Source organism: Apium graveolens, chromosome 2, assembly GCF_009905375.1.
Source record: "Apium graveolens cultivar Ventura chromosome 2, ASM990537v1, whole genome shotgun sequence".
Taxonomy (NCBI): domain Eukaryota; kingdom Viridiplantae; phylum Streptophyta; class Magnoliopsida; order Apiales; family Apiaceae; genus Apium; species Apium graveolens.
In genome coordinates, this window is record NC_133648.1 from 269,391,999 (window position 1) to 269,414,589 (window position 22,591).

Here is a 22,591-nt window from a genome sequence, read left to right on the forward strand (position 1 = left end):
ATAATTTATGAACTAAATTAATATTTTGAATTTTTAGGACTCAGATATCGATCATCACGGTCCACCGTCGGCTCGCCGAGGCTCGTCGCCGACGGCGGTAAAATTCGCGGGTACCCGTATACATCGGGTTTCCATCGCAAATTTCACCAATTAACTCGAATAACTACAGCACGAAATTAATTTCATTTCACAAAATTATTCAATTAAATTTCCTGCATAGAATAAATAATAATTAAAATCAGCACACTCCATCACGAAGAAGCAAAGCAGCAACCCGATTACACATCACAAATCGGCCGGAAAATGGCCAGAAACGTGAAGCAAAATCGGACAAGAATAGTAGGCACATAGAACTGTACAACCCAGGCAACACAGACATGTATTTGATATGTACATACATATATAATACACGGCCGAACACCACCACGGCCTCGCCACCACCGCCTCGTCGGAAGCCGAGGAACGGCGGCTGACACCGCGTGAATCACCGGGAAGAACGAGAATCACGGCAAATAAACTGAAGGGCACATCCCTGAAGCTTTCCGAACCATAACTATCGCGAGGGGAGGGGGAAAAGAAGCTCAGCGATGAGAAAACAGGGGTGGGGGTGGGTATCTGCGTGTGTGTTTGTTTTATTTTATTTTTTTTCTTTTTTTTTAGTTGACAGATGGTGCAAATGAGAGGCAACACGTGCCCCCCTCTAATCTGAAAAACTGACACGTGTGTTTGCAAGGATAATTACGAGTTTTTAAGGCCTAATTGCCCCGAAATTCGAAATTAACGAAACGAGGTGCGAATAAAACAGCCCCCGAAAATTACAAAAATATTTTTAAAATATCATAAGTATCCCGGAGTTTATAAAAACATAAATTTCGTAATTTTAAAATAATTTCTGAAACACAATTTATAACCGTATTTCTCATTTAACGAACCGATGTGTACTTAAAACAGATTCAGAAAATCATGAAAATAATCTTAAAATATTACAAATATCCCGAAGTTAATAAAAACATGAATTTTGAAATTTTAAAATGATTTTTAAAATACACTTTATATCCGCTTTTATCAAATAAACGAAACAACGCGCGGGTAAAATTAATCTCGAAAATTTCTAAAATAATTTTAAAATTCTCGGAATATTCTAAACTTTAAATAAATATATGTTTCATAATTTTTAAAGATTTCCTGAATTAAATATAAGTTTTACAAATAAATACAATCAGAAAATCATACAGGGTTAAATGACTCGCCTTTAACGATCACGAGTTTGGATTGATCACTATATGCAAAACAAACTTGGACAAGAGCCCCATTAGCTCCTGATCAATCACTTAATTCAAACCCAATACTTATCACTTTAATATTAACAAGTAGAATACATTAGGTATACACACGGGTGTGACGGTCATATCATTTGTGAACAACTTTATCTATATTTATCAATACCTCGAATGGTTCACTAATTTTAGGATTTAGCTTGTCCCTTCTATTCAAATTTATCCAATCTTTTTCAAGACGACACTTTTACTAACACTACTGGTCCTATTTCTATACTCATACTTTCTCTCAATATAATTTTATCTTCTTTCTTTGTCTACTCCGAGCTGCTTCAACCAATAGCACTACGCTCTTGGTGTGTCGAATTAACTTTGAATTTAACAACTTCCTTTCTCTCACTTCATCTCAATAAAATGGGGACCTAAACTCGTGTTCACATGAAGCTTGGTAAAGTAGCATTCCAAAACTGACATCGATGATAAATAATTATTCCAGTATTTTCTTAAAAACTCAATCTCTCAATATATCTTATAGTTCCTGAATCACTTTCGTACTTTGACTCTCCGCATAAGGATGTTAGACGGTGCTCGTTTTCAACTTGGTTTACAAATATTTAAACATCTCTTACTCTTTTCCATCAGTTAAAGCTGAAAAGTAATCTCATATATTCATGTACTGTTATTTTTAAATATTTGAACTTCAGATTTCACTCTGCCCAATTCGTTTATTAACTCCTTGGTGGTCTTAGTTATATCCAACCCCTCCTGTCGGTATAGGGCATCTGTTATCATACGATTTTGCTTAGGTAGTTGTTACTGGATTAATTCAGAACCTTTTGTTAACCTTAGTCAAAATTTTATTCTTGAAAACTTAACGCATAGTTGCTTTCCTTTTGATCCTTGGAGAAAAATCCTTGGGCATCCCACGCAGACTTTCTTATTCCTTAAGTAGCTAAGGATGTTATCAATAAATACAGTTTGCTTATCCAAATACTCCTTATACACCACGTTCCTTGATTCCTTATAATTACCTGATACACTTGTTATTTCACATAATATCATCTGAGCTTGCGATGCTCTTAACTCATTTTGGTCGTAATCTTTGTTATGTTCTCAGGTCGGATCTTAAGTTAATCCTTGATACATAACACACTTCTTAGATTAGGTCTCATAGGTAATCAATTCTTTATAGGGTCTCACTTCTTCTTATTCATGGTTTTGTTAAACTCCTGATAATCAGTACATACTCTTATAATTTCATTCTTTTTCTCCATGAACATCACTGGTACCTTTCACGATTCACTTCTTGTAAAACCATTCCCTGGGTCTTCCTTATCCATTAGGCCTCCAATACTTCGCTTTAATTCTTTGGTATGTCTAACACTTCCCAATCTATTTTGAAATTCCCTTCTTATATCTGGTTATCACTATTTTTTTCTTTAAGTTTCTATATATCTTGACATTTCTTCCATAAATTAAATCCTTTATATTGTGAATTTCATGTGGGATCTCATTTCTTAATTCTCCTACTTGTAGCATTCAAGTGCTGGAAGAAAACCTGGAGATATCGTGATCGTTCTTCTGGAAGCATAAATTTCCTCTTACTAACTACTAACATCGTGATCCATTATCTTCTTTTGACATCTCCTTGTCTTTCTCTTAACAGCTTCGACTGATAGGTCGTACTATTCATCCTTGCTCTTGTTTGGATTATAAACTCTGACTCCCAATTCCAACTTCAAAAATTCCATAAAAAAAATTCTCCCGGTATAATCTCCATATCCGTTATTGGTTTCCTCTATCTCTGCTTTTCCTCGTGAATATATACTTCAACCTCTTATAGCCCGTATAGATCTTACATATTTCTCCATACATATTATATTTCCCAAATCTTTCAAAACGAATATTATTACTGTTACTCCCAAATTATGGGTAGGATACTTCTGCTCATAAGGTTTCGGTTGTCTAGATGCATATACAATAACTCTATGGTGCTGCATCAACACACATCCTATTCCCTAATGAGAAGCATCACTATCAACTACCAAATCTCCTTGATACTTTTAAATTGATAAAACAGGTGCTGAAACCACTCTTTCATTTAACTCCGCAAAACCTTCCCTTCATCCTTCTCTATTTCACAAAACTTCTTGCTCTTCCTGGTTAGCTTCGTCCAAGATATTGTAACTTTCACGAAATCCTGCACAAATTTTCAATAGTAACCGACCCATGATAAAACTTCTTACTTTTGTTGGTGTTTCTGGTCTCTTTCCATTCATAGTAATTTTATCTGCTGAATCTCTTTTGATCTTCTCTTCATTAACTATTTATGCTTTCTACCCTCAAAACTTTCACCTTGTACACTTTTCATACAACTTCTTTCTTCTCCAACTTCCCAGTTATCATTAAATGCTTTGACTGGTCCTCCGTTAACTTTAAGTATCACAACTATAGCTTACTCGGATATTCTTTAAAGATTTTATCCATAGCTTTAATCTTCAATTGGTAAAATACCAAGCCTTAAATCAATCCTATAAAAGTATTTTGCTTCCTTCGTTTGATCAAACAAATCATTGGTTCAAAATAACAAATACTTGCTCTTGATAGTAAACTTGTTGAGCTTTCGTTGGTTGACGCATCATCACATACTTCCATCTTTCTTATAAACATTTAATACCGGTGCACCTTATGGGGTACACCAGATCTAATCACTTCTTCTTCTAGCATTTTTTGCATTTATATTGCTAACTCCTTCACTTTAACTGGCACCATTCTGTGCGGGGCCTTGGACACTGGCTTCATTTCTAGTGCTAAATCAGTCACGAACTCAATTTCTATATCCGAAGGAATGTTGATAACTCATCCAAAAACATATCTTGAAACTCCTTAATTATTATAAAATCTTTAAAATTTGTTTGCTTCCGACTTGTATTCCATAATCACCATAATGCTCATATCTTGATCACCGTAATTATCATTAACAAATTCGTTACCTTCTTTCATCTTCTGAACCTCCTCACCTTCTCATTTAGCATCCCCAGAATTATCTTTTCGTCACGACGGTCTGTCTGGACATCACGCTTTAGCAGTCAATCCATTCCTTAGAATAATATCAAATCCTCTTACCTTCCAGGATATCAATTCTACACAACTTATTGCCAGGAATCTCAATTTCACCATTGGTACTCACTTATTTAATAATTACACGTTCTTGACTTGCTAGTCCTTTAATCACAATCTTATCAATTGAACAGGGTAATTCATCTTATCAACAAAACTTTGAAAGATAAACAATTAAGTTTCTCCCACATCTTTTAATACTTTAACGCATAAGGTATTCATCTTGATCATCCATATCATCACGTCCGTATTCTGAATAACATATTTCACAGGAAAATCGCATATTCTCGTTCTCAAAAATGTATTCCTTATTGGAGTAGATTCCCTTGATTCTTAGTGGATTCTTCACTGGGACTAGTGATTTGCAATCCTCGCCAGGTGCCCCTATTTCCTTCCCATACATAAAATGTAGATGGAACTTCATCCACTTGATTCAGGATACGTTAATTTCTGTTTGAAAACTTCTTACAAAGAACGACAATACAACGAAATGACTAGAAGGATTCAAAATTCAACAAAAATTAGAGTTGAAAAGAAAGAAGAAGTAAGGATTTGAATATGAATGAGACAACCACACTGGTACTTAAGATGGCCAGTCTTTCGTACCATATGGCATACAACATATGATTAAGTGGCGTCCCACCCGACTCTTCGTCATTCTGACAAAGTGTCTCACCATAACACTGTTTGTCCCAATCAGAAAGCAAAAATTGGGGGAAACAATTAAATTTGAAAGGAATGCAATATCCTCCTTTTCGATATCATAGCAAGGAGTTTATTTAAGAAAAGAAGTTCATACATTTTTAGAAATTGAGAAGGAATATACGCTGTATTATTAAAACTAGAACGATACCATTGGTCACCATCCATATTTCACTTGTATTCATCTCCCGAGCTTGTTCAATCATATCCCAATTGTGTCCTATAACGACTTTAGAGAGTACGCTAAAATGCCTTCGCAAATTAAGCATTATGGTAGATTCCTACTTGTCACGTCTTGCGTCTTTAATATCGCACCCACACGAATAAAACTTTAACAATTTGATCATAATGGCGTTCCTACTAAGTAACTTCGAGAATCCTCTTTTAATTTAGAATAACCACGTACCATTCGACATAACGATCCTTTCGTTAATAATATTCTGTTTTTAGAGAGGTCTGGAAATCTTTCCAATCTTCTGCGATCACGCTCTGGCTTCTGTTAAATCAATGAATTCTTCGAACTCTGATAGTCCTAGTAATTGAATGTATAGTTACTCCGTACGCTGATTTTGTTGTAAATTTTATCAAACAATACTTGCACTTACTGTTAGGAATAATCAACTTCTTCATAATCATAGGTTACATTGTTCTCGGAATTAGCAATACTAAGTCTAAAACAGCATCCTTCTAAGTAATCCAGGCTTTTAAACTCAAGTAGTAATTTGACAACCAATATTTAAAAATCATTTTATTCGAAAAGGCTTTTAGAAATTTGTAAAGAAAAATCTTTTTCGAAAACTTGTTTTAAAAAGTTTGGAAAATCACAAACCTGGTTGTCTTTACTATATGAGTTAGTTGTTATCCTTCCGACTTATAACAAGGTACCAAGCTCATGGAACAATCATATAAAGGTCCATTCACTTTAATCTACCCTTTCTCCTTCATCGTGTCCACTTACCTTCCTTAATCGACGAAACTTCAATTGTTGTCGCATATTATCGTATTCGTAGTTTCACATCAAGGCTCCCATACTGATGATACTCCCGACATTATCGTTGCAGTAGTTAAATAGAACAGACTATCCAATAGTCCACAAGTCTATTTCATAGAACAAAGTTTACCCGTATCACATCACTAATTTACATATCGCATTTATCATAACACCATCATTTAATTTCACAAAAATCCCAGGTTTATACTTTTCTCTTTTATTCTTTCAAAATTCATCTGGTTCATCCCATAATTATTCACGGGTGGCTTAGTCACTAATGACTTCTTTTAACCCGATAACAGCTATCCTCTGAAATACTTAAATCTTTTCTCTAAACTTCTTCTCACCTTTATTTATATCTCAAGCGCTCACCATGTACTGTAACTCTCGAATCCCTCCTCGTAGGTACAATCGCTTCATAGGACAAGTTCTAAACTGGAGGTATAGAACATGATGTAGGGTAAACTAAAGAGATATGCTCACAGCCGAATGTCTAGTGAAACAAGAATAAACGGATGGAGGTTCTTGAATAGGTAGTCTCATATCAAAAGGTGGAAAAGTAGCGTAAAATAGCTTGAAGAAGTGCAATCGTTATAACAGAAGGTAGTACCATTAATACTGGTGGAGGAACAAGGTACAAATCCAATCTGAAAGAAGATGATGATCCTCAAACGGAAAGCTCCAAATGATCAAATGATACCGGGAAATCAAGATCCGCCATTGCCGTTGTCTGGAAATCACGTCGCAAGCTGAGAATCCCGAATCGCAATACGAATTGTGCCGGAGACCTACTATACCATCGCACTCAACCTCACAACGTCTTATCTTTCTATTTCCTATTCCTAATCCTAACCCTCTACCCAATCCCGACAATCTAGGCTTGTTTCAGTGACTTATAACCTGTAGCTATGATACCAACCTGTGGCGCCCTCCAAACCCGGGTCAGAAGTTTGGGGTCCACAACACATTCACAATATATAAACCTGTACATAAAATATTAATTGTAATGACCCTATTTCACATAACCACGGATCGCAACAGGTTAAAGTATGAGAACAAGCCACAACCTTAATTATTACATCGTACCAAATCCCAACTAATTTAACTTACAATTGATAATAAAATCATTCTTACAATCTAAATATCTCTTTACCATGTGAAACTTTTGCTAGCTCGATCCAACTTGACTGAAACCTTAGCCCGCAATTTGGACTGAGGAACTTCACTATCATCCATATTCTTTTCAACTGTAAAATATATAAAAGAGTCGCAAGGGTGAGCTAACTAGCTCAAAAAGTCATAATAGTGATAACTGAGGTTAAACAATGATCAAATGAGATGATTCAAAGGAATCAAGTTCCTTTTTAACTAATCATTAGAATTGGATATTCATTTTAAGTTTTAAAACCAAGGTTAGGCTGCTGATCAGTCACGCACTAACCCCGAGCAAGCACACAGCACTGCTCTAATTACTGGATCCAAGGCACAAATTGGCCTAACTTGACCATTAGTATGGTCTGACCACGAATCTGGTCCACATATATAAAAACTATCCAATTCTAAAGCAGTTCAATACGATAAACAATATAATTCGATAACACGAGATCATAATCAATGATGATTAAACATTTGAATAAAACATAAGGAAACTCATGGATATCACAAGGGTATACCAAGGTATGTACAAGAAACAGTTTTCAGTCTGTAAAATGATCAGGTATTGGACAAATACTGATTTTTCAAGGTATAGTTCTTTGATGTTATAAAGAATGGTTGAGATATAGAAATTTCTGTATTTTCACACAATTTTGTTCCAGTGTTTGGTGTTTGGTGGCTATACATTTGGGGAGTAGTATCATATTGGTGTGATTTGGTATCTGAGGTTCAACAAAGGATGGTTTACAAAGAACAAGGCTTACGGCTCAAGATTAAGAAAATCAGGGTTCATGATTTAATAGTTTAAAGCACTTGCAAAATAAAACAGGAGTTATTTTGAATAATAACGACATGTTATGAAACAGTTCGAAAACATTGGTAATATATATCTTGAAGCAAAGTTCAGAAATACTTGCCTTATAGGCTTTACAACTACTACTGATCAATTCTGATCCGATGCTGCCGCTCAGGCTTTAACGTCCAACCACTAGATCCCATTGGATTCGACTTCGACACTCAGGTTTTTCTGTTGAAACTCTACTGAGCTCGTCGACTGATCACTATGTTATCTTTAATCCATCGTCCACCTTCAGGTTCCCGACTATAACCTACAGGGTCGAAATACCCTACGTTAGATGTCGAGGTATGCTTGACATATCCTCGATACTAATTCTTACTCAACGATATTCAAACCCGACTCGTAATTATTCATATTAGAATAACACAAAATAATTAGGGTTCACATTCTCGAAATCGATCTAGTGTTCATTTTCAGAGAATACGTATACTCGTCATTTTATGAAATTAGGGTTACTGTGTTTTGGTCAAAACATACAACACAACATACAATCAGGTTCTGTATAAAACATGCGTATATGTATTTACTTATATTCGCTCGACGTCCCGATAATCCTCAGATACGCTCTCGTATTTCCGTAGTTTGATTTTCCGAAAATTGGACAGCGTCTCCTTTGTTTATCGGACTACCCGTCGATACAATTCGACGTCTCAATCAACAATCAATCTAATCAACTCAAATTCATAACCCAACCACGCAATCCAATAATCTCGAACCAACAACCCAATCACGAGTCACAAATTCCCAAACCTCAATTCAAATCAATTAATTATTATTATCCGATTATTTACATCTCGAAAATAATTTATGAACTAAATTAATATTTTGAAATTTTAGGAATCAGATATCGATCATCACGGTCCACCGTTGGCTCGCCGAGGCTCATCGCCGACGGCGGTAAAATTCGCGGGTACCCGTATACATCGGGTTTCCATCGCAAATTTCACCAATTAACTCAAATAACTACAGCACGAAATTAATTTCATTTCAGGAAATTATTCAATTAAATTTCCTGCATAGAATAAATAATAATTAAAATCAGCACACTCCATCACGAAGAAGCAAAGCAGCAACCCGATTATACATCATAAATCGGCCGGAAAATGGCCAGAAACGTGAAGCAAAATCGGACAAGAATAGTAGGCACACAGAACTGTACAACCCAGGAAACACAGACATGTATTTGACATGTACATTCATATATAATACACGGCCGAACACCACCACGGCCTCGCCACCACCGCCTCGTCGGAAGCCGAGGAAGGGCGGCTGACACCGCGTGAATCACCGGGAAGAACGAGAATCACGGCAAATAAACTGAAGGGCACATCCCTGAAGCTTTCCGAACCATAACCATCGCTAGGGGAGGGGGAAAAGAAGCTCAGCGATGAGAAAACAGGGGTGGGGGTGGGTATCTGCGTGTGTGTTTGTTTTATTTTATTTTTTTTTCTTTTTTTTAGTTGACAGATGGTGCAAATGAGAGGCAACACGTGCCCCCCTCTAATCTAAAAAACTGACACGTGTGTTTGCAAGGATAATTATGAGTTTTTAAGGCCTAATTGCCCCGAAATTCGAAATTAACGAAACGAGGTGCGAATAAAACAGCCCCTGAAAATTACGAAAATATTTTTAAAATATCATAAGTATCCCGGAGTTTATAAAAACATAAATTTCGTAATTTTAAAATAATTTCTGAAACGCAATTTATACCCGTATTTCTTATTTAACGAACCAAGGTGTACTTAAAACAGATTCAGAAAATCAAGAAAATAATCTTTAAAATATTATAAATATCCCGAAGTTAATAAAAACATGAATTTTGAAATTTTAAAACGATTTTTAAAATTCACTTTATATCCGCTTTTATCAAATAAACGAAACAATGCGCGGGTAAAATTAATCCCGAAAATTTCCAAAATAATTTTAAAATTCTCGGAATATTCTAAACTTTAAATAAATATAAGTTTCATAATTTTTAAAGATTTCCTGAATTAAATATAAGTTTTACAAATAAATACAATCAGAAAATCATACAGGGTTAAATAATTGATGAAATATTGATTTTTCAATTTTATAAAATCCCAAAAATAAATATTGTCACTATAAAAGCATAAAAACAATTTTAAAGATAGTTCCAGTATTTATGCAAATAAATTTGCAATAATCCACTTTTGAAAGTGAAAACAATTCAATACGATCCCATAATTAATCGCGCGGACAACCCGGTGCACTATAAATCACATATAGATAATACTCAAGCATCACATAGTGGTCAAAACTAACACACATATTTTATTTAATAATTTCCATAATAATCACATATTTAAATAACTCAAAAATACACGAGTCGTTATAACTTCCATAAAGAACGTTATCTCTAAGAATTGAACATTTATTATTCTGAATAACAAACGAAAATCCAGCCAAGTCTAACGTGGAATAGAAATAATATTCCTCACAATCGAGGGAACAAAATAACAATTATTTAGAACAATAGTCTTGCCCGTAGGCATATGTAAATGAAATGATCCTACAGCTTCAGCAGCAATTCTTGCTCCATTTCCCATCCGTAGAATCACCTCCTCTTCTTCAAGAGTCCTACTTCTCCTTAGTCCCTGCAACGAATTGCAAATATGAGAACCACAGGCGGTATCTAATACCCAAGTAGAAATTTGACTTAGTGACATATTAACTTCGATCATGAACATACATGAATCAGAAGCGGTAGTCTCACTACCCTTCTTCTTCTTCTTCAATTCTGCAAGGTAGTCTCACCTACTTTCTTCTTCTTGGAAGGGTTCTTCTTCCTTTTCTTAGGATTGGAACCTTCACCAATTAGAAGAACAGAACTCTTCTTAGGGGGGAAATTCGATTCCGCAGTCTTAAACATGTTATAGAGTCCAGGCAGGCTGACATCCAGCTTATTCATGTGAAAGTTCACAACAAACTGCGAGAACGAACTCGAAAGTGATTACAAGACCAAGTCTTGGCTCAGCTCCCCATCCATGGAAAAACCAAGTTGTCCAAGACGTTCAATCAAATTGATCATCTTAAGTACATGGTCATTCACAGATGATCCCTCAGACATCCTACAACCGAACAGTTCCTTCGATATCTCATATTGAGTTGTTCTCCCTGCCACATCATACAACTCTTGTAGATGCAAATGGATAGTGTGAGTATCCATATGCTCATGTTGCTTCTGTAGCTCAATGTTCATGGAAGCTAGCATGATGCATTGAGCAACATTTGCATCATCTATCCAGTTACGATACATAACATGTTCATCATTATGTGCATATCTAGCAGGTTCAGTAGGCTTAGGTGAGTCAAGCACATATTCCAGCTTCTCAACCCTGAGAACAATTCTCAAGTTTCGAAGCCAGTCAGCAAAATTAGGACCAGTCAACTTGTGAGCATCTAGTATACTCCGGAGTGATAATGCAGAACATATAACGAATATAGTAAATTTGTAAATGATGAAAACATAACAACACTTAGCAAATATTCAATTTCATTTCAAGACACTATATGAATCGGGTCTTTATTCATAAGTGGCTCCCACTAGTTTATCTATTTTATACAACCCCTAAGTGAAAATTTAGCATTCATAATGCTAGTGGGAATAGGGATCCTACATTCCATCACACAACCTCGGCTGTAGCACGAAACGTCATGTGATGTTCAATAGGCAGACAACTCTTGTCAATTACATCTTATGTTATTCCCTAATAAAACTTTAGCCTCTTGAATAATTGAGTCACGGCTGTAGCACGACAAACTCAATGTTCTAAGTTAAGTCTAACCCAACATTTCGTACAATTGAATCAGTCTCCAACGGCCCACGGCTGTAGCACGTAACGACCTTTAGATTCTAATTCAATGTACACATCTCTATGTAATAGACAAGTATTTCTTATTTCAAAATCAAAGCCCTCGGCTGTAGCATGAAAGGACAATGATTTAAAAATAAGAACCACTTTCTACCATGTTGGAAGGCTATGACCGACACAAGCCCGTTGTGTCATTGGCCAATTACTACTTGATATTATTTAATTTTAGAGGGATTATATTATGTTACAATCATAATCATATTATAAAGATATTCTTCCTTTTAAATTATATATTTCAAATCAATAATTGATAATCAGATGATTCCCAGATCGGGGGGAGCATTGTCAAGAGGCGTCACTTAATACCCCTTTCTTATAGATAGAAATCTGCTTTTGATAGAATCATCCTTTCTCTCAATATTGAAAATTCATATTTAATTACGTGTTTCATAAACACAAGAATCTCATGATTGTATTCATAATATTATTGTTAAGGCAAGAAATGATTCCTATTCTAGATTTTCTAGAGCACGCCTTATATTGATTTAAGTTCACCTAAATCTATCATCGCATGGTAAACATAGGCATATATCTCATATATAAAATTAAATAAACCAGTAAATGTAAAGTGCAATAAAGTATATGTGTTTGGTTATAGCCCCATCCTATGTGATCTTTATCAAGCTCATGATAAAGATCAAGGTCAATCTAATATGGTGATGGAAATAAATACAACTACTTATTATATAAGTCTTCTTCTTTGTTTAGACTTCTTATATGCCTCGTCTTCTTCTTTGTGTCACCTCCATTGGATAGCCTTCTTGAGTCTTCAATTACATTACATAGATTGAAAGTAAAACTAATCTAATGAACTTACAAGAATAACTCGAGTTACATTCGAGATTTATGATTACAAAGATTGATGACATGCAAGTCGTATTTAAAACCAAAACCAAAACCATTACACTAAGGTCGAAAGGCCATAACCATCCACCATGCTCATACAACACATAAAAGCATGTTAAAACACATAATCTGATCTTAACATATCATATTATCCATGATCTAATCATAAAAAAAATATGACAAAAATCAGAAAAATCAGAATCAAATCAGAAAACAAGAATCACTGTTTACGGGCAGTAAATGACGTCAAACGCCTTATAGACGAGTCGTTGATATCTTAAGCTATCAGTTTTCTTCAGACGCTCGTTTACCTATGGAATAGGGTATTCGTTTGCGTAAATCGGACACCAGACCCACATTTCAGCAAATCTACAGCAGCCAATTCAGAATCTGTATCAAATATGATTCTCATAATTGGAACAAACATAAATCATGTATATATCAGTATATATACAGATTACATAATCATCTTATGATTATACAACTCACATGAATATCATATATTCAAAACCATACATATATAAGCATATTATATCAACATCAAATCATGGCGAATCACGTACATGCTCATATATCGAAAACAGTTAATCACATAAATGAATTAAAAACTTTTCGCAAGTAGCTCTGATACCATTGAAGGGTTTTTAGTACATAAACGCAATGAAAACATAAATTTAAATCTTAAAAAAAACCGAAACCCTCTGCAGGATCCATGCGAAAAATAATATTCAATTCGTAGTTCAGTATGTTTACCTTAAGAAGCTTTACGTTAATGGAAAGATGGAGGTCTTTAATAGTGATCCAAGAAAGATAAACGGAAATCCCTAGCAGCTGCTCCTCAAGTGTGAAGCACTCCACCGGTATCCACCAAGAGTACAATGTGATGGAGGAGGAAGAGGTTGAGAGAATTAGTTGCCTCCCTCTTGTTCTACTTTAGAATTAGGGTTAATTATTTGGGTTTAGGCAAATAGGGTTTATAATAGTATATTTATAGGCAAAATTTTCAACTGAAAATTTTACATAAAATATTATTATTATTAACCCTTTAATTGATTATTCTTATTAACCAATTAACTAATAATTAAAACACCTTTTAATCGTTAATCCCTTTTATAAACACTTTAGAAAAATAATTCTCTCACTTGATTTAATTTCCAAAATAAATTCTTAATTAATAATATTAAGAATTAATTAAATCTCATTTAATCAATTATTAAATCTGCTAATTAATTATTTATTTCATAAATAAATAATTACCAGCCATTATTAATTAATTCCTCGACCATTAAATCATTCTCTTTTATGGTATGACCCTGTAGGTTCAATATTAAGCCGATAGTAGAAATAAATAATAATAAAACTATTTTATCATTATTTATATAAATTCTCTAATTCATTAAATATAATTAATTAATAAATTAATCATATTTATTCTACATCTTGAGGGATACTTCTCAGCATATCGCGACTATCCGGATAATACGAATTCACTGCTTAGAATACCAAGAACCTATTCAGTGAGTTGTTACCGTACAATCAATTCCTTCTACCCTGCAATGTCACGATTAAATACAAGGCATGGAACTTGTGTAAAGCCTATCTTATTTAATCATTTTCTTTCCCATTCACTATGCTTAGTTCTATTTAATGTAAATTTGAAACTCCTTTCTAATTTCATTCACTCTGGCCAGAGATTCCTGAACTAGCATAAGTGGATCAGCATTGAACATTCTCTTCCGTCACTGGAAGGGGTAGATCTTTTATTGATCATACACTATCTTCGTGTACAAATTCCTATACCCAGTAGAGCCCTTATAATTGTCCCTAAAGACTAGGAACTAAACCAAAGCATAGTTCAGTGTACGCAAGATGACTATGATGACCTCAAGTCTAAGGATACTTGTACAACTATCACTATGTGAATAAATGCTAACACGTGAGTGAACTCCATCAGTTGTTCAGCTGTGTGAGTCATGTTTAGTGAACTTATTCTATAATAAGCACCTACATACTAGCTATAGTGTCACCACACACATGTCTATGAGAACAGACATCCTTCATAATGAAGCAAGCATAGTATATACTGATCTTTGCAGATTACTAATTACCAGTTAGTAATCCTACGACCAGGAAATATTTAAGTTTAGAGTTATCATCTTTTAGGTCTCATTATTATGATCTCATCATAATCCATAAAAAGCTTTACTCTAAACTATGGTATATCTTATTTAAACACTTAAATAGATAAAGCCCGCAATAAAACCAAAACAAGTTTTTTATTAATATCAATGAAATCGAAACAGATTACATAAAAGTTATTCCTAAATCATCATACATGATTGGACTAAGGACACATCTCTTTCAGTACCACTATCATGTCCTGATGCTCCCCCTGAATCAGTGTTCCTATTTTTATTAGTATTTGACTCTTCAGAATTTGAGGAGTGAGAGTCTGATGACTTATCTACTGATGTTTCTTGAGTTGAATCACTTGTAGAAGACTCTGAATTTGAATCATGTTGCTCCCCCTCAATATATACTTAAGTATTTGAAGAATTTCCACTGTCATGTGGATCATCAGAGCTTGGACTGATATCAGGATTTACTGTATCAGGATCAGGATTTAAGAGTTCCGCATATGGTACTTCATTTTCAAATATCAACTTGTCATGATCATCTGCATCTTCTAGACCTGTAATCTTCTTGTCATCAAAGATACATGTATAGATTCCATGACTGTCCTTGTTCTCAGGTTGTAAACTCTGAAAACTTTTATAGACAATGGATATCCCACAGAAATGCCTTCATCGGATTTTAGATCAAATTTGATAAGCTGCTCCGGATGAGTTTTGAGAACAAAACATTTGCAACCAAAAATATGAAAGTACTCCAAATTTGGCTTCTTTCCCTTCACCATCTCAAATGGTGTTTTTCCTTGCCTGTTGATCAATGTTGCATTTTGTGTGAAGCAAGCAGGTTGCACAGCCTCATCCCAGAAGTAGGTAGGAAATATTGCTTCCTCTATCATGGTTCTTGCAGCTTCTATGAGAGTTATATTCTTTATTTCAACAACTCCATTTTGTTGTGGAGTTCTAGGAGCAGAAAATTCTTATTTTATCCCCTTCAGTTTGCAGAACTCTTCCATAGAAGTATTCTTAAATTCAGTTCCATTATCATTTCTGATGATCTTCACCTTGTATATTGATCCTTTTTCCAGCTCTCTTACATGATCAAGAAGAATGGATGGAGATTCATCCTCGGTGTGCAGAAAATACACCCAGGTATATCTTGTATATTCATCAACAATTATGAGTGCATACCTCTTCTTGGAAATTGACATAACATTTACTGGACCAAAGAGATCAATATGAAGTAGATGATATGGTTCAATAATGGAGGATTCATTTTTACTCTTGAAAGATGTTTTCCTATTCTTGGATTTCTGGCATGAGTCACATAAGCCATCAAGAGTAAACATTGCATTGGGCAATTCTCTCCCAAGATCTTTCCTCACAAGTTCTTTAATATTGTTGAAATTGTGGTGAGAAAGTCTTTTATGCCAGTTCCAGTTATCTTCCACAGATGCTCTACTGTAAAGCATAATGTAATGTAACATGTAATCGAGGAATTATAACTCAACATGAAAACAGAAACAGATAAACAATATTAAACCGTGAAGCACAGGAACCCTACAGATGAAGACAGGACAAATACAAAGAACCAAAAGATGCAATTGGCTCTTTAAGTTCTCAAAATAGATCATGGGAAGAAGTTCATTGTCATGTTCAAGCAGCCATGAAGAATAAGACATCATAGGACTTTAAGCATCAGTTACATGAATTGATTTCAAGTGTTACAGATCAAGGGTTCAGTGAAAGAAGCAATAGATATTCAGCAATCTATATCAGCTCAGAAACACAAGACAAATTAAATTAGGTTCTCCTAATGCTAGTTGTTTGTGAACCAGACCAGTGCACCAAATATCAGTATTCATGAAAGGATTTTAATTCATTAACAGAAGAAAGTGTTGATACAGTGAAGAATGGCAAAACAGAAGAAAAATATTCTAAGGTAGAGAACTCATCACTCTGGTCACCATAGAGGTGTAAGGACATCAACAAGGAAACTCTGCGATCGCCATAGAGCAGTCGCCATAGAGAAACTCTCTAAGGCAACACTGGTCACCATAGAGCAACAAAGTCTATACAGAGCAGTCGCCATAGAAGTCTGTACAGGGAATCACATTCAAGTCACCATAGAGCACTTGTGTGAATGTCCAGTGAAATAATGCAGCAATTCTAAGATTTGTGTGGACACAGTAATGCCACATATCCAATGAAATTGAAAGTTTACATTAGCAGCTAAATGAATACAATTCATTTTAGTCATCTTCTTCAGCAATACAATTTAGTTTACGAGAGCTTCATTAAAGCACTTTATTTATTAAGCTTGTAAACATATTGTTATGCTGCTGAATTTATTGTAGCTAATCAATTTATTGATTAGATTGTAGCAACCTCAAGGAATATATTAATAAAATAATATATTCCTCGAGTTGTTTTGTGTCTAATTTGATTTCGTACTTTTAACGAAGAACTTGTAAACGAATCGAAAAGATTGTAGGTATCAAATTCAACCCCTCTTCAATGATACTTTGGGTAAACAATTGGTATCAGAGCTTGTTGATTGACATACAAATCAACATCCGGAGAAAGAAACAAGTTCTTGAAAATTTCTTGAATTTTTTAATTTCTAAACTTTCTCATTTCCTGAAATTTTTGAACTTTAAATAATTTAATTCCACCAAGATGATGAACAACCAAAGGATTGGAAGTATAAAGGTTCCCCCATTCGATAGAGATAAATACAACCTATGGAAAAAAAAGATGATGTTATTTATGAAAGCTTCGAATTCATTTTAAATTGGGATATTATTGAATGGCCCTTATGTTCCGATGGAAGTAGTTGGTGAATCCACAACCACATCTGGTGTGAGAATTCCTTCATCATCCAATCCTAGGGATCCGTCTAAATATACGAAAACTGACAAGGGGTTAATAAATCTGGACACAAGCCTTCAACTCATAATTGTGGAATCGACCGATAATGATATGAGTCATCAACTTCTAGGATATAACAGTGCAAAAGATATGTGGGATACCATTGAGCTTTTAATGGAAGGTACATAAGAATTCAAAGAAAACAGGATGTTTATTCTGACGACTCAGTATGAGGCATTCAAACTTCAACCCGAAGAAGCACTTTCTTCACTCTTTGAGAGATATACAAGACTGTTAAGTTAATTAAAGTTGTAAGGGAAAGTTTACCCTATATGAGAGTCTAACAGAAAGTTTATGCTGACACTCCCAGTTCACCTGGAACAAAAGAACATATCAATCAGGGAAAGAGCAGATTTTATTACTATGTCCCTGGATGTGATTTATGGAAAACTAAGAACACATGAGCTGGAGCAAGAGCAGAGAGCTAATATCTATGGACCTGGTTCTATTGACAGTAAGAGTATGGCACTTGCAAAAACCACTGCACTTGTAGTTCGTGAACCTAAAGCTCAAGAAGACAAGGTTACACCCTCCTCAACAATCAAGGAAATTGTCGTAGCTGAAATTTCTCATGGTGAGCCAGAGGATGAAAGTGAGTTCTACACTCAGGAAGAACTTGAACAGTTGAAGGACAAATCTATGGCATACATGGCTATAAAATTTAGTCATGGAAGATTCAGAAGGAAGCCCAACTATAAACCAAGGGGTTCATCAAGGAGATTTCAGAAAGGAAACTACTCATCAGGGTCAAGCTCCAGAGGAGGCTATAAGTCAAGTGGGGTTGACAAGAGCAAAATAAGATGTTACAACTGCAATGAGTTAGGGCACTTTGCATCTGATTGCAGAAAGCCCAAAGCAGCAAAAATAACAGATTTCTATGAAAAGAAGGAAACTTATGAAGATTTGAAGATGAAGAATGAGAAGCTGAAACAGAAGCTGAATGCTTATATGGTGAAGGAAAAGGAAAAAGCGTACATTACTGAAGGAAAAAGCTGGGATGATACTGATTCAGATGAAGAGGAAGCGTATATAAATCTGGCTCTTATGGGAGACTCTGCAGAGGGATCATCACAATAATCTCAGGTTCTTGAACTTACCATCATAGATATGTCTGTGTCTGAATATAAATCTACTGTGCATGAACTTACTTTAGAATTGTATAATGTTCATACAAGCATGCTTGCATATAAACTTGAAAATGATATGTTAATTCTTAAATCTGAGAGTTTAATCTATGGGAATGAAGAACTAGAATTGCTTGTAGTTGGACTAGAAGACCTTAAACAAAAGAATGAATATCTAGAGAATAAGGTTAAGTGCAATGCAGACATAGAAGCCATTCTTAGAACCCAAATTGTTGACTTAGAAAAGAAGTTACAGGCGTTTAAGAATGCAGCTTTGACTCAGAAGGAGATAATAGATAGTCAAAGATTTAAATCTAAGACTTCAATAGGACTTGACTTTTCTAAGCTGAACAGTAAGAAACATAGTGGTACATATGAGATAAACATGTTTGTTTCGGAAAAGGTTCCATATGTTATTAAGGATGTTGTATCTCCATTGTTCACTGAGTTTGTTTCAGAACCTTTGGATGAAGTAAGTTTGCTAATTAATGAAGAATTGATTGCTGAAGATAGAGAGAAGGTAGAGGAATCCCCTAAGACTCCTAAGGTTCCAGACCCAATAGTTAATTCTAAAACTGGTGAGGGTGCTAAGGTTAAAACTATGAAAAACAGGAATGGCAAAGTAGGTATTAACAAGAAATCTGATTTTGCATCTTCCTCATCTGCATCCAGAAAGTTATGTAATAATTGCAATTATGCTGCACACCTTACAAATGCATGCACAAAAGTTAAAGTAGAATCTGCTGCAACTTCTAGTATGCCTACCATGCCTAACATGCTTAGTTTTCATGAGCCCTACGGCGTAGTTGGATGTATGCCATGTAGATTTGTTACCATGTCTGAATATTTTAAAGCTTTTCATGCAACTGCTAGCACTTGCACTGACACTAAGACAAGCATGAGTAATGAGAACACACAGGCTAAGACTGTAGTACCTCCTATCTCTAAGTCTAACAACTCTGATGAGACTAGCACTGAGAAGGAGTCGGTCAAAGTGAAAGCTAAGCCTGTCAAGGTTTCATTTGTTGATCCTGTTTCTACCACTAAACCTTCAGGACCCAAGAAATCTTGGGTACCAAAGTCTTCTTAATCAACCTATGTTTGCAGGGTAAGGTAAGAAAAGAAAAGATCATGTGGATTCTGGATAGTGGTTGTTCTAGACACATGACCGGAGAAAAGTCCATGCTCACAGATGTGGTTGAGAAAGTTGGCCCTATAGTTACCTTTGGAGATGACAGCAAAGGATTTACTAAGGGATATGGAAATTTGGAAATTGACAATATCATCACTGAAAACATCTCTCTTGTGGAAGGATTGAAGCATAATCTTCTGAGCATCAGTGAGTTTTGTGACAAAGGATACAATATTTATTTCAGAAAGCATAATCTTCTGAGCATCAGGCCAGAAAGATGTTTGATCACTCACAAGAAAGATGAGAATCTTGCTTTACAGGGAGTGAGGAAAGGTAATTTGTACGTAGCTGACTTGAAGTCTACCTGTGATGGAGTAATCAGATGTTTCTATAGCAAAGCTTCATCAGAACAAAGTTGGCTATGGCACAAGAAGCTCTCGCTCTTGAACTTGAAGACAATGAACTCTCTGGTTAAGAGAGAACTAGTGAGAGGATTACCACAGATGGAATTCTGTCAAGAAGGACTCTATGAAGCATGTGAAAAATGGAAATCAAAGAAAGTATCACACAGAAGCAAGGAAATGACAAGCATAACTGAACCTCTTCAGTTAATTCACATGGACTTATTTGGTCCAGTGAATGTGGTGTCACTATCAAGGAAAAAATATGCTTTAGTGATGGCCAATGACTTCTCCAAATACACATGGGTGTTGTTTTTGCAATCCAAGGGTGAAGCACCTCAGCTGATAGTGGATCATATAAAGAAAATTGAGATGGAAGTGAAATTACCTGTCAGGAAGATTATATCAGATAATGAGATAGAATTCAAGAATGTATTTCTAAATGAATTATTTACAGAGAAAGGTATTTCAAGACAATATTCAGCCACAAGGACTCCACAGTAAAATGGAGTAGTAGAAAGGAAGAATCGTACCTTGGTTGAAGCAGCAAGGACTATGATAAGTGAATCAAGACTTCCTACTTACTTCTGGGCTGAAGCTGTCAACACAACGTGTTACACTCAAAATTGTACCCTGATTAATAAAGATCATGACAAGACTCCTTATGAGATAATGGCTGACAAGAAACCAACACTGAAATACTTTCATGTGTTTGGTGCTAAATGCTTTGTGCTAAAAGAAGGAAATGAGCATCTGGGAAAGTTAGATGCTAAAGCAGAAGAAGGCATATTTCTTGGCTATTCTCTGGAATCTGAAGCTTACAGGGTTTATATGATTACTAATCAGAAGGTGATTGAAAGCCTTAATGTAACATTCGACGACACCAAGTTAGCAAGCCTGCAAAGAGAAAAGGATTCTGAACCTCTGGAATTTGAAAATCTATCAGATGATCCTTTGGATATAGTAGAACATGAGATTGCTAGAGCCATACCTACAGTACATGGCAATGCTGATTCAGGATCAAGTGGTGGCACTGGCGGAAATAATGATTATGATAATCATACAGGAACACCTTCAAGAACTACTACACAAAGATCATAATCATCTAGTCATGGTGACAGCAACTCAGGGGGAGCAGGAAGAGGATCTACAGTTTACACTCAGCATCATGCTGAACAAGGGGAAACATCAAGATCATATCTGCCTCGACAAAGAGTTTGGAACAGAGACCATCCCTTTGAGTTGATCATTGGTGATCCTGACACAAGAGTGAGAACTAGACATGCCACTCAGAATGATTGTCATTTTTCAGGGTTTCTTTCAGAAATAGAACCTAAGAAAGTGGATGAGGCACTTGAAGATCCAGATTGGGTTATTGTTATGCAAGAAGAACTCAATCAGTTTTAGAGGCAGAAGGTATGGAAGCTGGTACCCCGACCAAAAGACAAATCAATGATAGACACTAAATGGGTATTCAGGAACAAGTTAGATGAAGATGGCATTGTAATGAGAAATAAGGCAAGATTGGTAGCTAAAGGTTACTCTCAAGAAGAGGGTATAGATTATGATAAAACTTATGCACTAGTGGCTAGACTTGAGGCAATCAGGATATTTCTGGCATTCGCAGCACATTCAGATTTCAAAGTTTATCAAATGGATGTGAAGAGTACATTCCTGAATGGGGAGCTAGAAGAAGTGTATGTGGAACAACCTCCAGGTTTTGAAGATCCAAATCTGGTTAATTTTGTATACTTTCTATTCAAAGCTCTCTATGGTCTTAAGCAAGCTCCAAGGACATGGTATGACACTCTCTCTGAGTTTTTACTTGAAAATGGTTTTACTAGAGGTGTTATAGATAAAACTTTGTTTCATAAAATGCATAAATCTGATATGATATTAGTTCAAGTATATATTGACGATATTATATTTACTTCTACTAATGATGATCTTTGCAAGAGATTTTCTAAGCTAATGCAGAGTAAGTATGAAATGAGCATGATAGGAGAGTTGAATTACTTTCTTGGATTACAA